The 14,972-nt window shown below is 39.9% G+C and overlaps 1 pseudogene; it reads right to left on the minus strand.

Moving 5' to 3' along the window:
* Positions 1-6,161: 6,161 nt before the first annotated feature.
* Positions 6,162-7,839, minus strand: LOC138173462 (spliceosome RNA helicase DDX39B pseudogene; annotated as a pseudogene).
* Between the last annotated feature and the right edge of the window lie 7,133 nt (positions 7,840-14,972).

A 14,972-nucleotide genomic window follows, 5' to 3' on the forward strand; every position in this document is an offset into this window, starting at 1 on the left:
CAGGCTACCTCAGGCAAAGGTCCTCCTCTCCCCACTCACAGCAACCATCCAGCGTCCAGGAAGCACACTCCCAGCAGCTCCGGCCCCTGGCAGTCCTCAGCAGGAGTCCTTAGCAGGAATTCTGGCTGACTGAAAAAGGGCTTCGCGCTGCTGCTGCCTCTGCTGCTGCCATCGCTGCCACTGCTAGCCACCGCAGGAACTCTAGCTTGGCTTCCGCTTCTTCTTGCTCCGCCCCTTCCTGCTACGTCAGCAAGTCCAATGGGGCATGGAAGATCTTTAAATCCCATAACCCTTACACCCCCCTTCCCCCCATCATGGTCTATATCCAATTAAGCTCAAGGCCTGGGAGGAATTGCAACCATTAATTGCTACTCAAGGCCCTGACTGTCTGAGACTGGGGCCAGAACAGGTGAAAGCTTTTGAGACTTTGAAAACTAAATTGACTACCACTCCAGCTTTACGCAATCTAGGAAAAACTTTTTACTCTCTATGATGATGGAAGAAGAGAACAGGCTTTGGGAGTTGTTGCCTGTTTTTGAAAACTATTAGATTCTGTGGCTGCTATTGCTTTCCATGTGCTAAATGTCCATGGAGCAATTTGGAAAGGAAAGGGATATCTGACAGCATTTTGGCCTCGTCATAGTCATCTTTAATTCCTACCAGGGAAATTGTCCTTTCTCTATATTTTTTTTGGTTCATGTTTGGTCTTTGCTTAACCTTCTTGCCAGGTTTGTCTCCTCCAGGGTTCAAGCCATCAACCTCCAGATGACCACTCAGGCTATACCAACCTCTAACTGAATCCAAGTTCTCCAGCCCACTGGACCTGGCATCAGGCATGTTCCAGAGTCTGACTCCTTGAATGTGAAGTCTGACCCCCTTGAACAGGACCCAGAGAGTCAGGGACAGCTTCACACTCTTGCCAGCAGGAAACACTTTCAGAAGCTGAGATCTTTGCCCTTTACCTCAAAGGAATTTGGGTCCCATTTGTTTGAGGGGGGGGGGGAATGATGAGGTACAGGCTCTGGGAACACCCTTGAACTCTGATTGAATCATCCCATTTGATGAGGCATTTGCATGATGCCATAAGCCTTACATTGTGGCTGGGCCCAAAACTTTGTTACTAATTTGGCCCTCCATTGTCCATTTACTTTCCACCCTTGAGCCTATCAGAATATCTGTACCCAAATCAACTGTTACCTGACCTCATTAACTCCTCTTGAAGACCCTCCCCAAACTCATTCCTGTAGTCTGACCTCATCAGTTGTGAAAACTTTGAAATTCTTCTTTTGAGAAATGTTTGTTTATATTTATTGACCACTTTTTTCTTACCTGTATTTATTGTTTTTATATAGGACAAGATTTATATATAGAATAACAAGATTTTTTTCCCCATTTGACCTCTCCCTTCTGATCCTAGAATCATTAATTTTGTCTCTGCAGAAGCTTTTCAGTTTCATATAATCAGTTATTTATTTAATCTTTTATAATTAACCATTGTTTAGTTATGAATACATCTTTTACTAATAGATGTGAGAAGTATATGATCTGTTTCTCTTCTAATTTTTTAATAGTCTGACCATTAATGTTTTAAAGTTCAGTATCCACTTAGAACGTATTGAAGAATATACAAGGTGTTGGTTCTAGCTCAATTTCTACTAGATTGCTTTCCGATTTTCTCAGCAGTTTTTAAATTTTAAAATTTATTTTATTTTTAATTTATGCAATAAAACAAGCACTTGTATAACAGTACAATAAAGATGATTGCACATGAAACTGCAAATCTATCAAATAATTTGTTATTATCATGTAAATTTCTTTTTTCCCTTTTTTCCTCCCCCCCAAGATGGCTACCATTAGAAACATGTGTGTGTGTGTAAAATCATTCTACACATACTTCTATTTATCAGTTATCAGTTCTTTCTCTGGATGCAGATAACATCTTCCTTCGTATTTCCTCTATGGTTCATTTGAATATTTATGATAGTCAAAACTACTTATTAGCTCAAAGTTGTTCTTAAAACAATTTTGTTACTGTATACAACATTCTCTTGCTCATGCTCATTACACCTTTTTTTTGCCTTTTTTTTGGAGGGGGGAGGGCAATTAATTTTTTAATTGGGGTTAAGTGACTTGCCCAAGGTCACACAACAAGTTAAGTGTCTGAGGCTGGATTTGAACTCCAGTCCTCCTGACTTCAGGGCCTGTGCTCTATTCACTGTGCCACCTATCCACTCCTGCGCTTTACACTCTTAATTATCTCGTGCAGATCTATCCATGTTCTTCTAAGATCATCAAGCTCATCATTTCTTATAGCACGGTGGTATTCCATCACAATCTTATACCACAACTTGTTTAGCCATTCTCCAATTGATGGGCATCTGTAATAGTAATGAAATTTAAAGATCCCCCAGTATTGGCTTGGTTTTTGTTTTGATTGTGTTAAAACCCAGAGCTTGTTAATCCCACTTGTGGGATGGACTTGCTGACTTGAAAAGAGAGGGCTGAACTGGGAGGAGCTGGTGAAGTAAATTTAGAGAGACACAAGAAAAGAGATAGGCAGAAGAACTTTTTGGAAGCAGCACTTTTGGAGGCAGAGAGAGAGACTGAGGATTTCGAGGGCCACTTTGAATTGCCCAGGACTTTTGAGAGCTGCCACCCAGAGCTGCCAAGGACTGAGGAGACATGGCTGTTATGCTGGTACTTTGTCTGTCTGTTTTGATGTTGTTTTGCCAGATTTGTCCACCGGTGAAGGACAGTCCTGTTGTTGCAGAAGTCTGGAAACCTTGCTGTTGGTTCAGAAGCCCTGAAGAAGAATTTTCTTGTTGTATGTTTACAGAAATCCTGGAAGAAGGTTTTGCTAATGTTTTCAGGGATCCTAGGACTGTTCTGCAGACAGAGAATGAATTAATGAAGCGACTGGCAATGTATCTTGTGGCCTTGTTAAGCTTTGTCTCCCTAGTAACAAAGATTGCTGAGAACTTGCCTCTTGTCAAGATGAAGAAAAGACCTCCATTTGGGTATCAAATGCTGTGCTTAAGCTTGTTGTAACTCTGGGGTAGATTCAATTGTGATCCAAGGGTGGGGAACTTTTGACCTTTTTGTGCTGTGATTGAACAAATGAATGTACTTTACTTATGATTGGAAACTAATCTCCATTTGAGAACAGGGGCTTTGTGATGGACTAAATGAAGGTACAGCCTAGGGGTGGAGTAGTATTTAGAAGAGGGACTTTGTGATTGATTAAATGAATGTAATGTCCAGGAATGGGGAAGTACTTGATTAAATCAGGTAGTACTTGATTAAATTACACTTAGTAAATGCTGTATTTTGAATGATGTCATATTTTGATCTTCTCTGTTCTTAATTTTTCACTGAATAAAATGGAGAGCACCTATGCTGGTATTTTGAACCTTGGGAAGTTGCCTTTGCTTGGCATTACAGCATCCCCAAAATTTGCAGTTCTTTGCCACCACATGAGGAGTTTTTTTTCCCCTAGGTAATTTTTATTTTCCATTTTATAAAATACTGGGTTATTGAGTTCCATTGTTTCTCAGTCTCTTTTGTTTAGTCTATGTCATCTTGAGTCTTGTCTTGCCACTGGACTCAGATAACTCTGGAGAAGACAGTGAGACTGATGACTTTGCACAGCTCTATTTCACTTAAACCCAATTCACTGGTAAGTCAAGACATCAATCACCCTGATAATGTTGCCAGTTCTCTTTGAGAATGAAGAATGAACAACAACAAAGAACAATCCATTGATGTATCTCTATTTTATAACCAATACCAGATAGTTCTGGTGATTCCTGTTTTATAATATAGTTTGACTTCCTTTTTTCTTTTCATCATTTCCTTACCAAGTTCTATAAAGTATCCCCTTGGTAATTTGATTGGCATAGTAATATAAGTTAAGTTTGGAAGTACTATCATTTTTATCATATTGGAATGATCACTAGGTTGACTCATTGGCATGAGCACGAAATATTCCTTCAGATATTTAAACTGTTTTATATTTTTAAAAGTAGCACTTTGTAACCTAATCTATACAAATCTTTGATAGGTGAACCCCCAGATATTTTACTCATTTTTAGGTTGTTTGGAATGGGATTTACCTTTCTATTTTTGCTTCTAGAGTTTTGCTATTATTATATAAAAATGATGTTGATATTTTTAAGGGTTCATTTTGTAACCTTCCACTTGCTGAAGTTGCAAATTGTCTCAATCAGTACCTTTGCTATTTCCCTAGGATTTCCAAGTATACCATCTTATTATCATCAAATAGAGATAGTTTCATCTCTACATTACTTGTCTGTATGCCTTTCATTTTTTTCTCTTGTCTTTTGCTGTTGCTAGCCTTTCCAGAACTATATCAAATAATAAAGGTGGGGGAAGTTAGAATCCTTGTTTTACTCCTGTATCTATTAGGAAAGATTCTAGTATATTCCCATTGCACAAGATATTGGTTTTGGTTTTAGATAGATGCTTTATATAATATTTTAAAACATTTGTCTATACCTAGTCTTTGTACTGTTTTGTTGGGGGAGGGGTTTAGCATAAAAAAGTACATTATTTTTCTGCATCTGCTGAGATGATCATGTGTTTTTGAATGTTTTGGTTTTAATATGATTCATTATATTGTTTTCCTAATTGAACCATATTTACATCCCAGGTATAACTCTAATTTAGTCATAATGAATAATTTCTTAGATAAAGTGCTGTAGTCTGTTAGGATTTTGTTTAAAAATTTTGAGTCAATATTCAATAATGACATTGGACTATAGTTTTCTTTCTGTGTCTTATCCTTCCCTGGTTTATGTATTAGAATTATATTTATCTCACAAATGAATTCTGTGTATGACCAAACAGGAGATAGACAACATTATGAAATGCAGAATGGACAATTTTGATTACATTAAATTGAAAAGTTTTTGCACAAACAAAGTCAATGCAACCAAGATTGGGGGGAAGCAGAAAACTGGGAAACAATTTTTACAACCAGTGTCTCAAATAAAGGCTTCATTTCTAAAATATATAGAGAACTGAGTCAATTTATAAAAATACAAAAGGTGGGTAGGTGGCACAGTGAATAGAGCACAGGCCCTGGAATCAGGAGGACCTGAGGCATTGGGCAAGTCACTTAACTCCAATTGTCCTACCTTCCCCCTCCAAAAAAAAAATACAAATCATTACCCTTTTGATAAATGGTCAAAGGATAGGAACAGGTAGTTTTCAGAGGAAGAAATTAAAGTTATCTATAGTCATATGAAAAAAAATCCTCTAAATCACTATTGATTAGGGAAATGCAAATCAAAACAACTCTTAAATACCACATCACACCTATCAGATTGACTAACATGACAAAACAGGAAAATTATACATGCTGGAGAAAATGTGGGAAAATTGGAACACTAATGTGATATTGGTGGAGTTGCGAACTAATCCAACCATTCTGGAGAGCAATTTGGAACTATGTCCAAAGGGCTATTAAAATGTGCATATCCTTTGACCCAGCAATACTTCTTCTGGGACTGTATCCCAAAGAGATCATAAAAATGGGAAAATGATCCACATGTACAAAAATCTTTATAGCAGCTCTTTTTGGGGTGGCCAAAACTGGAAATTGAGGGGATGCCCATCAATTGGGAAATGGCTGAACAAGTTGTGGCATATGAATGTAATGGAATATTATTGTGCTATAAGAAATGATGCGCAGGCAGACTTCAGAAAAACCTGGGAAGACTTATATGAACTTATGTTGAGTGAAGTGAGCAGAACCAGGAGAACATTATACATAGTTACAGCCACACTGTACAATGACTGACTTTGATAGACTTTGCTCTTCTCAGCAATACAAAGATCTAAAACAATTCCAAAAGAGTCATGATGGAAAATGCCATCCACATCCAGAGAAAGAAATATGGAGTCTGAATTTAGACTGAAGCATCATATTTGCTTTCTTTTTTTGTTTTTTCTTTCTCATGGTTCCTCCCATTCATTCTAATTCTTCTATAGAGCATGACTAATGTGAAAATGTGCTTAATAAGAATGTTTATGTAGAGCTTATATCAGATTGCATACCATCTTGGGGAGGGGAGATAGAAGGGAGATGGAGAAAATGTTAAACTTATGAAAGTGAATGTTGAAAACTAAAAATAAATACATTTATTTATTTATTTTACTTTTTTGTTTCATTTTTAGTTTTGTTGAAAAAAATCTGACAGGACAAATCAATAAGGGAGTTTGGGGGATAACTTGAACAGAGCTATCTGGGCGGGGAGGCTGGGGGTAGGTGGCAGTAGTGTCTCCTTCACCCCCAAGCCTGAGTGTTTGGCTCCTGGGGAGGAAGAAGGTATCATACTCCAGGGACAGGCCAAGGCCTATACTGAGTCTGCTCAGTGTAGGAAGAAATGTCTATCTCATCAGGCAAGTTCACTGATGTTGAACTCCAAGAGATCCTGGATGTCATTGAGGATTTTGGCATCATTTTCATCTGATACACATGTGATGGCCAAACCCTTTGTACAAAACCAGCCTGCCCTAGCCACCCTGTGTAAGTAGGTGTCTGAGTCCTCTGGCATATCATAATTGAAGGCAATGTTTACTCATTCAATATCCATTCCCCAGACAAACAGGTTAGTGGCCACAAGGATACCACACTGGAAATCCTTGAACTACTGATACCGGCACAACCTTTCCTCTTGGGGCATCCCACGATGGATGGCAATGGCTGGGAAGTTCTGTTCCACTAGGAGTTAGGCCAGGGCAATGCAGGGCAATGCAGCGCTGCACAGATTCCATGAAGATAACCACCTGGTTGAACTCTAGAACATCCAGGAGGTCGAAGAGTTTTCGTTTCTTCTCATTGTCGTTCAGCTTCACATAGTAGTACTGCAGCCCATGCAGCATCAGCTTCGTCTCATCATCCACGAAGATCTCCATTGGGTCTTGCATGAACTTGTAGCAGACAGGGCGGATCTCTGCTCAGGGTGGCACTGAACATCATGACCTGCTTCTCATGGGGGGTCATGTGAAAAATTTCCTGGACATCCCAACACATGTTGAGCATTTTGTCACACTCATCCAAGATAAAATGTTTAATGTGTTTGAGATTGAGGATCTTATTTTGGGCCAGAGCTAAGATACGGCCTGGGGTCCCTACAACAATGTGTGGATAGTTCTTCAGCAGCTCCTCATCCTTTTTTATTGATAAACCGCCAAAAAACACCGCCACCTTGACATTAGGCATGTATTTAGAGAAGTGCTCATACTCCTTGCAAATCTGAAAGGCCAGCTTCCGAGGGTGACACATCACCAGCACAGAAACCTGACCAGTCACTGGTTCCAGCTGCTGCAGCATGGCCAGCACAAACACAGCTGTTTTTCCCATGCCTGATTTGGCCTGGCACAAGACATCCATTCCCAAGATGGCCTGAGGAATACACTCATGTTGGACTTCAGATGGATGCTCAAAGCCACAATCTATAATGTCCCAGAGCAGCTCTGGCTTAAGTAGAAAGTCACGGAATCCAGAGCTATGGATGGAGACATAGGAACCTTTCACATCTTTCTTTGCAGGGGCCTCAGCTCTATCTCCCCCAGCTGCTGTCTCCACGTCACCATCTTCATAATCCAGAAGTTCATTGTCCACCTCATTTTCTGCTATGGCTGGGTCAGGGGAAGGGGATACCTAGATAGGCTCTGAGAAAAGTCGGTGTAGGGAAGCTGGGGTGGTAGAGATTCAGGGAGCAGCAGGGGAAGATGACGCTGGATTCAGAGTTGAGAGCTGAGCTGGGAAGAAATGTGTCTGGTGGAGGCAGCAGCTAAGACCAAGGAAAGCAGTCCCCACATTCCCTCTCCTGTTTCCACTCCCCATTTATTTATTTAAAAAAATGGATTCTGGTAGAGTACTTTCTCAATTTTTTACAATAATTTGTAAAGTATTTGTACCACTCATTCTTTAAGAGTTTTATACAATTCTCCTGTTAATACATCGGGACCAGGAGTTTTTTCTTTGATAGCTCCTTTACAACTTGGTCTGTTTCTTTTACTGAGTTTGGGTTATTTAAAATCTCTGTTCTTCGGATAGTTTGGGTATTTTATGTTTTTGAAAGTATTTTTCTATTTCTTTTGTGTTCTCAGGTTTGTTAGTATTTAACTGTGCATAATATATTCTGATTATGGTTTTATTGTTACTTCCCTTTGCTTATTTGTTATTTTATTGATTTGTTTTTCTGCCCTCTTCTTTGTAATCAGATTAGCCAAAGTTTTATCAATTTTATTATTGTTTTCTAAGAACAAGCTTTTAGTTTTATTTATTATTTCTATAGGCTGGGGTGTTTTTTTTTTTTGTTGTTGTTGTTGTTGTTTCTAGTTCATCTTTTTCTCCTAATTTTTAAAATTGCCTATTCTTATTTTAGGTTTGTTTATTTGCTGGCTTTCTAATTGTTTAAACTTCATATTCAGATCATTAGTCTTCTTTCTGTATTTTGTTAACAAAAGTTTGCAGGGATGTGACTTTTTCCTGAGGACTACTTTAGCTGCATCCAAGAAATTTTAATGTATTTTTTCATTAATAATTTTCTTTCATGTGATTATTATTTGTTTCTATGATATGTTCCTTAACCCACTCATTATTTAGGATTTTATCATTAAATCTCCATTTGGGTCTCTGGGTTTATTTTTATTTTTGTGGTCCCTGAACCATGACTATTTTTATTACATTATGGTCTATAAAGGATGTATGTATTCATTGTTTCTGTCTTGCAATAATATGTGGTCAATTTTTAAAAAAAATTTCATGTGTTGCTGAGAAATATGTATATTCTTTTCCAGTCTCATTTAGAAGATGTCTTGTGTTTTTTCCCTTTGCTTTTTCCAAGAATGTGTTCAATACCGTATTTTTTGTTTTGTTTATTTTTCTGTTAGACTTATCTAAAACTGAGAGAGGTATATTAAAATTTTCTTTCACTGTTATGTTACTTATGAATTCTTGTTGTTCCATTCACAATTCCTTTATGGATTTGGATGCTAAGGCATCTAGTGCATATAAGTTTTATTGATATTGATATAGTCTGTTATTCCTATAACCAAGATGTTGTTTATTCCTTTTAAGTTTTGAAAGTTGTGCTTTGATAGATGGCATGATTTCAACTTCTGCATTTTTAGATTCACTTGATGCATCGAAAATTTTTTTCTATCCTGTCAGTTTTATTCTCTTTAAGTATTTTTTAAAAATGTGTTTCTTGGGGCAGCTAGGTGGTGCAGTGAATAGAGCCTGGGCCCTGGAGTCAGGAGGACCTAAGTTCAAATTGAACCTCAGACACTTGTCTTATGTTTTTTTACTAGCCTTACTAGCCTTGTGACTTTGGGCAAGTCACATAACCCCAACTGCTCTCCAAAAAACAATAAATAAATAAACAAAACAAACAAATAAATGAAGTGTTTCTTGTAATTCTTTCCTTATCCATTATTACTTTTTTGTTTTATTGCATTGTTTGATCCACTCATATTTAAAGTTATGAGTTATGAGTTATTGTCCTCCATTTGTGTCTGATATTTTTTAAAGTTATGATTTTTTCCCCTCTTCAGCTGCAAATACAGTATTATATTCCTCAGATACTTTAGCTTTTTCTTTTTATTATTACTGTTCCCAATGTCTCTATTCCCCTCACCCTGGATCTGTTCCTCCTTCTAGTTACCTCTTTCCTTCTGTTGTTTTTCTTATTAGTTTCTTTTATCTGGTTATTTAACCCCACCCTCCCCTTACCTTTCCCCTCTCTGTTAGTCAAGTAATTTTCCCCCATCCTCTCCTCTCCTTCAACTAGTCCTGGTAGTTCATTCTTAAATTTCATTTTTTGCACACTTTTCCAGAGGAAATTTCTCTCTACATTATCCATCCTTTCTATTTACTCTAGATTGAGGGTGGGGAACCTGCAGCCTCTTAGGGAATCTGCAACTTTCTTAGGGAATCTTCAAGTTAATGGGGATGAGACTGATGCTTATTTATAAAAAAGGACAGTGAAAAGATCTGGATGGGGTTAAGGAGTGGTAAATAGTCTGGGATGGGCCAGGTGCAACAGTGAAAGGACTGTCAAGTAAGCCATTTAATTGATCTAGGTGGGCTGGGGTGGGCCAGATGCCTTGATCTGGGCTACTGAAATGTATGGGAAAATTCAGGGACTGAGTTGCTCCCAAAGACATGGTCTTTTCCTTTTAGGGGTCCAGGTCCCATCACCCCACCAAGAGTATCACCAGGTTTTATCCATAATGCCATTTTTGCCTACCTGACTTTCGCCTTCACTCCCATATTGTCTTCATTTAGAAAGAAGTCTTGTATTGGTATCTCTTCTGTCATTCTGTCACTTTTTTTTAAGCAATTGGGGTTAAGTAACTTGCTCAAGGTTACACAGCCAGGTGTTTCTGGGTGGGTGCTAAGTGTCTGAGCCCGGATTTGATCCCCAGGTCATCCTGAATCTGGGGCCAGTGCTCTTCCTCGATGTGCCACCTGGCCACCCCCATTCTGTCACTCTTGCTATTTGTGGCTGCTGCATTCATTCACACTTCCTGCATTTCTATTGTTAGGTCTGGTTTTCTTTTTAAGAATGTTTCCAACTTCTCTTTATAACTGAACATTCATCTTTTTAAAAAAATTATGGGTAAGCTCAGATTTGCTGGCTAGTTCACTCTGGGTTGCATTCTGCCTAAAATGTTCTTCAGGACATGCAATTTTATTCTCTCCTGTGTTTTTTGGTGTATACAGAATAGTCTTGAGTTATTAGAATATCCTTTCCTTTGTATTTAAAGGTCTTTCTGTAGAACTTGTTGTTTCTGAATTGAATTATTCAATTTATCCATGATGTATCTTGGAGGTTGTAGCCTTGGATTTTTTTTTCTGGAGGCAAGCTATGGATTCTTTCAATTACTACTTCATTTTCTATGTTCAGAAGTTCTGGGTGTAGAAGTCAGGAAACTATAAAATGTTGGAGTTTAAGGTTTAGGGGTGTGCAAGACCCCAAAATACCAACATGCTGGGTCCTGCCGAATGAATTTGACTCAAGTCTTCTCTCAGCCAAAGTACAGCAAGGTTTATTAAAGGTTCACCATAATGGGTAGACTCTTAAGGAGCCTCAGAATCTGTGATGCTTGCTTTTGGACAAGCAGGCCAGAATCATCTGACACAAAGTGAGTCTGTGCTAGATAGTTCTCTGTCTTCCTCATGGAGGCAAGATGGATCTTATATACAGAAAGGTTGTGGGAAGAATCTAGGGGTGGTCTAGAGGAGGAGTTTGGGGAGGGTCTTCAGGAGGAGTCAAATGAGGTCAGACTCCAGTAATGTGAGATTAAGGGTGGGAAATAGCTGGAGGCTACCTGGAGAAGACAGACAAAGGAGGGCTAGGCTAGTTTAAGGGTAACAGATTTGGGCATAGATATTTTGGGAGGATCAAGAGTCAGGGCTAGCTGGACCATGGTAGGCTAGGGTAGTAACAGAGATTTGGGTGAAGCTATAATGAAAGGCTTATGGCCTCAGGCAAATAACTCATGTGGGAAGATGCAAGGAGAGCTCAAGGAGATTCCCTGAGCCTGTACCCCATCACTGGTTAGTTCTCTTCTATTATTCCCTGAATTGTGGTATTAAGGGGTTTTTTTGCCCTGTTGTTTTCTTCTGGAAGATCTATGATCCTTAGAATTTTCTCTCTGTATCTTGTCTTTGAAATCAATATGTTTTTCTTGCATAGTGAACATATTTTCTTTTGTTATTATTATTTTTTGCTTCTCTTCTTCTAGATTGTCCATAGCTTCTGTGTATTTGTATTCCCAACCTATTGTTCTATCTTTTATTTCTTTGGTGGGATACCATTGTACAATCCATTTTTTCTATTCTGCCCATTATTTTTGCTATGCAGGCCATAAATTCTTCTCTCCTAATTCTCATTTCTTTTGTAAATAACTCTGGTAAAATGTGTTGTGGTTCCATGTTCTGCTCAAATTCCACAGGGTTCTCTGTTTCATCAAGCACTGGATCATTTTCTTTGTTTTGTAGTGTAGTCAAACTCCCCAAACCCATTAGAATGGGACTCAGGTTACAGCAGTATTTATTCATAGACACCTGAATTGTACTCATCTGAAGGTCATATTTCTTTCTGCTGTTAATATGATTTATCTGCTCATGTGCAATATCTTTGAGTTTTCTTTTTCCTGAGATCTTGGGTAATTTTAGCACACCTCCCTCCCTCCCCCCCCCACATTTTCCCCTATTGTTTACTGTCTAAATTCCTGTGCTCAGAGAATAGTTTCCTTGGAGGCCAGGTCTCAGAACAACTCAGCCTCCTGCCAGACTGGGCAATTTATAATCACCAGCCTAGCCCTCTGTCATAAATAAGTTTTGGAGGGGACAGAACTGGACCCAACTGAAAGACTGAGCAATTTCTCTTCAGTCTTAATGGAGTCCTGCAATGCCCTGCCCCACCCCATCCTGAACCCACCCCACACAAAGAGACAGGTGCTGACCTGTTTTAGTGGTATGGTCTACTACATTTATTTCTCATTTCTCTGGCCCAGCAGAACAATTCACACAGTTTCCACAGTGGTGGAAAGTGGTTGATGTCTGTAGCTTGGGTCTCAGAGGTTCTAGGAGGATGGTGGTATGGTGTGGTGTGTTGAGCTCTGTTTCAAACCCAGATTTGTCTTGCCCCTTTCCCTTTCCCTCTGTTCATGGCTCTGCTGAATAGTACAAACTGCTGCTCCTTCTTTATCCTTCCCTCCTACCATGCCCAGCAAGTTTCTGCCCCTGGAGTACTGTCACAGTGCTTGAACAAATTTCTGAAGTCTGGAGTCCGAGTCTCCATTGCCCTGGGGAGATTGTAGTGTGGGCTTTAATTTTGTTGTGAGCCTGTGTATTGGATCCTTGGTTGGCTAAATGCAGCCTCCTTGCAGTTAGCATTGAAAGTGGGATCTCCTTGACCTTTCTGAAGTCTTTGACAGTGTTGATCACTCTCTTGTCTTTGATACTCTCTTCTCTCTGGGTTTTTGGGACATCACTCTTTCCTGGTGCTCTTCCTACGTGACTGCTTCTTCTCTTTCTCCTTTGCTTGATCCTCTTCCCATAGGGTATTGTCCTGGGCCCTCTTCTCTTCAATACTACCTCAGTTGCTCATCTGTAAAATGAGCTGGAGAAGGAAATGGTAAACTACTTCAGTATCTTTGCCAAGAAAATCCCAAATGGGGTCATGGAGGATGGGACATGACTGAAACAACTCAATAACAACAACAACATACTTTCAAGCAGTTTATCTGAAAAAGATGTGGGGATTTTAATGGACTATAAGCTTAATTGTGTGTTATAGCAGCCAAAGAAAGTAATTGAATCTTAGGTTTCACAGAGAAGCCTAGGATCTAGAATCAGAAGGAATAGTTTCTTTGTATTATGCCAACTAGCACCTCTAGTGTAAGGGCTTGCCAAACACTTTTCAGGGCTGCTCATCTGTGTCCACCTGGCATTCAACTCTCATCTGTGACTCCAAGAAGCTATAGCATGTTGTATCAGCAATGCCATATTCACAATGCCTATGGAAATTACAGATATGCTGATATAATTATCCATCACAAAATACATCATGCTTGACCTATGGGGGAATAAGCTAGAAAACTTATTAAGATACCAAAAGACTGAGTCCCAAAACCAGAAAGTGAAAGCCATCAGAGTAGTTATGAAATTGGCACAGGTAGATAAAGTAGAAAGCACCCACATTCTCAAGCCTTTAAAACAGAACATGCTACCTCAGGCAAAGGTCCTCCTCTCCCCACTCACAGTAACCACCCAGCGTCCAGGAAGCGTCCTCCCAGCAGCTCTGGCCCCCTGGCAGTCCTCAGCAGGAGTCCTTAGCAGAAATTCTGGCTGACTCAAAAAGGGCTTCACGCTGCCGCTGCCTCTGCTGCTGCTGCCGTCGCCGCCACTGCTAGCCACCGCAGGAACTCTAGCTTGGCTTCTGCTTCCTCTTGCTCCACCCCTTCCTGCTATGTCAGCAAGTCCAATGGGGCATGGAAGATCTTTAAATCCCATAACCCTTACAGGTATATATAGTGATCTCCAGGGTCAGAGAACTTCACAACCCTTGTGACTCACTGCCCAATCACTAAGTAACCAAGTGTGGGCTTTCCTGAAAAATAAGCCTCCCACTGATGAGGTACAAGCTCTGGGAACCCCCTTAAACTCTGAATCTTCCCATTTGATGAGGCATTTGCCTGAGGCCATAAGCCTTTCATTATACCTACCGTGTTCCCCGATAATAAGACCTATCCCGAAAATAAGCCCTCCCCTTACTGTGTAAGATTCCTCTAAAATAAGCCCTCCCCCCAAAATAAGCCCTATTGAGATTGCTACTGTAGTGAAGGTGATCCCCTGTGCTACATGCTACATTACGGTACCCTCTGTATGCACCGCCGCCCCCCCCCCATGAAACGCATGCCGTGCTCCGAGCTGCATCCAATCAGAGCTGCAGCAGTGAGCGCGTCATCCTGTTCTTCCCCAGTGATTTGCTTGCTGGTACATTTTTTTGTTCACATTTACCTGTTTATTAAAATTGCTGTCAATGTTCATTAAAATAAGCCCTCCCCTGAAAATAAGCCCTCTGGTGTTTTTCTGTCCAAAAAATTTAATAAGACAGTGTCTTATTATCGGGGAAGCACGGTAGGCCTAAATCTCTGTTACTAGCCTAGACCTCCTTTGTCCAGCTAGCTCCCATCCTTGATCCTCCCAAACCCTCCATTGTCTTATTTCCAGGTAGCCTCCAGCTACCTCCCACTCTTAATCTCTTATCCACTGGAGTCTGACCTCATTTGACTCCTCCTGAAGACCCTCCCCAAATTCCTCCCCTAGACCACCCCTAGATTCTTCCCACAACCTTTCTGTATATAAGACCCCATCTTGCCTCCATGAAGAGAGAAGGCCTGTAGCAGCAAGCACCCCAAGCGTC

Source organism: Petaurus breviceps, unplaced genomic scaffold (genome assembly GCF_028583685.1).
Source record: "Petaurus breviceps papuanus isolate PSGF00001 unplaced genomic scaffold, PetGlider_PUasm1.0 582, whole genome shotgun sequence".
Taxonomy (NCBI): domain Eukaryota; kingdom Metazoa; phylum Chordata; class Mammalia; order Diprotodontia; family Petauridae; genus Petaurus; species Petaurus breviceps.